Raw genomic sequence first — 2,500 nt, 5'->3', positions numbered from 1 at the left:
GGGTGGCACAGGGCTGGATGGGGCTTTCGTATAGCAGGGACGGTGCTGCCTCTCGCTTCGCTCGCTGTCCGCCGCTCGCCGCTCGCTCGTGCAGCCAAAAATGGCCAGTTTTGGCCCGTTTTTGGGCCGTTTTGGCCAGTTTTTGGCCTGTTCTTGCATTGCGCGGTGACCGTCGAGAGCGGAGCAAAACGTCAGCCATCTCAGCACCCTGGAACCCCCCGGGTGGCACAGGGCTGGATGGGGCTTTCGTATAGCAGGGACGGTGCTGCCTCTCGCTTCGCTCGCTGTCCGCCGCTCGCCGCTCGCTCGTGCAGCCAAAAATGGCCAGTTTTGGCCCGTTTTTGGGCCGTTTTGGCCAGTTTTTGGCCTGTTCTTGCATTGCGCGGTGACCGTCGAGAGCGGAGCAAAACGTCAGCCATCTCAGCACCCTGGAACCCCCCGGGTGGCACAGGGCTGGATGGGGCTTTCGTATAGCAGGGACGGTGCTGCCTCTCGCTTCGCTCGCTGTCCGCCGCTCGCCGCTCGCTCGTGCAGCCAAAAATGGCCAGTTTTGGCCCGTTTTTGGGCCGTTTTGGCCAGTTTTTGGCCTGTTCTTGCATTGCGCGGTGACCGTCGAGAGCGGAGCAAAACGTCAGCCATCTCAGCACCCTGGAACCCCCCGGGTGGCACAGGGCTGGATGGGGCTTTCGTATAGCAGGGACGGTGCTGCCTCTCGCTTCGCTCGCTGTCCGCCGCTCGCCGCTCGCTCGTGCAGCCAAAAATGGCCAGTTTTGGCCCGTTTTTGGGCCGTTTTGGCCAGTTTTTGGCCTGTTCTTGCATTGCGCGGTGACCGTCGAGAGCGGAGCAAAACGTCAGCCATCTCAGCACCCTGGAACCCCCCGGGTGGCACAGGGCTGGATGGGGCTTTCGTATAGCAGGGACGGTGCTGCCTCTCGCTTCGCTCGCTGTCCGCCGCTCGCCGCTCGCTCGCGCAGCCAAAAATGGCCAGTTTTGGCCCGTTTTTGGGCCGTTTTGGCCAGTTTTTGGCCTGTTCTTGCATTGCGCGGTGACCGTCGAGAGCGGAGCAAAACGTCAGCCATCTCAGCACCCTGGAACCCCCCGGGTGGCACAGGGCTGGATGGGGCTTTCGTATAGCAGGGACGGTGCTGCCTCTCGCTTCGCTCGCTGTCCGCCGCTCGCCGCTCGCGCAGCCAAAAATGGCCAGTTTTGGCCCGTTTTTGGGCCGTTTTGGCCAGTTTTTGGCCTGTTCTTGCATTGCGCGGTGACCGTCGAGAGCGGAGCAAAACGTCAGCCATCTCAGCACCCTGGAACCCCCCGGGTGGCACAGGGCTGGATGGGGCTTTCGTATAGCAGGGACGGTGCTGCCTCTCGCTTCGCTCGCTGTTCGCCGCTCGCCGCTCGCTCGCGCAGCCAAAAATGGCCAGTTTTGGCCCGTTTTTGGGCTGTTTTGGCCAGTTTTTGGCCTGTTCTTGCGTGGTGCGGTGACCGTCGTGAGCGGAGCAAAACGTCAGCCATCTCAGCACCCTGGAACCCCCCGGGTGGCACAGGGCTGGATGGGGCTTTCGTATAGCAGGGACGGTGCTGCCTCTCGCTTCGCTCGCTGTTCGCCGCTCGCCGCTCGCTCGCGCAGCCAAAAATGGCCAGTTTTGGCCCGTTTTTGGGCTGTTTTGGCCTGTTTTTGGGCTGTTCTTGTGTGGCGCGGTGACCGTCGTGAGCGGAGCAAAATGTCAGCCATCTCAGCACCCTGGAACCCCCCGGGTGGCACAGGGCTGGATGGGGCTTTCGTATAGCAGGGACGGTGCTGCCTCGCGCTTCGCTCGCTGTTCGCCGCTCTCCGCTCGCTCGCGCAGCAAAAAATGGCCAGTTTTGGCCCGTTTTTGGGCTGTTTTGGCCAGTTTTTGGCCTGTTCTTGCGTGCCGCGGCGACCGTCGTGAGCGGAGCAAAACGTCAGCCATCTCAGCACCCTGGAACCCCCCGGGTGGCACAGGGCTGGATGGGGCTTTCGTATAGCAGGGACGGTGCTGCCTCTCGCTTCGCTCGCTGTCCGCCGCTCGCTGCTCGCTCGCGCAGCCAAAAATGGCCAGTTTTGGCCCGTTTTTGGGCTGTTTTGGCCTGTTTTTGGGCTGTTCTTGTGTGCCGCGGCGACCGTCGTGAGCGGAGCAAAATGTCAGCCATCTCAGCACCCTGGAACCCCCCGGGTGGCACAGGGCTGGATGGGGCTTTCGTATAGCAGGGACGGTGCTGCCTCTCGCTTCGCTCGCTGTCCGCCGCTCGCCGCTCGCTCGCGCAGCCAAAAATGGCCAGTTTTGGCCCGTTTTTGGGCCGTTTTGGCCAGTTTTTGGCCTGTTCTTGCGTTGCGCGGTGACCGTCGAGAGCGGAGCAAAACGTCAGCCATCTCAGCACCCTGGAACCCCCCGGGTGGCACAGGGCTGGATGGGGCTTTCGTATAGCAGGGACGGTGCTGCCTCTCGCTTCGCTCGCTGTCCGCCGCTCGCCGCTC

The sequence above is a fragment of the Musa acuminata genome, unplaced genomic scaffold, assembly GCF_036884655.1.
Source record: "Musa acuminata AAA Group cultivar baxijiao unplaced genomic scaffold, Cavendish_Baxijiao_AAA HiC_scaffold_41, whole genome shotgun sequence".
Lineage (NCBI taxonomy): Eukaryota > Viridiplantae > Streptophyta > Magnoliopsida > Zingiberales > Musaceae > Musa > Musa acuminata.
Note: the sequence above shows the minus strand (reverse complement) of the source record.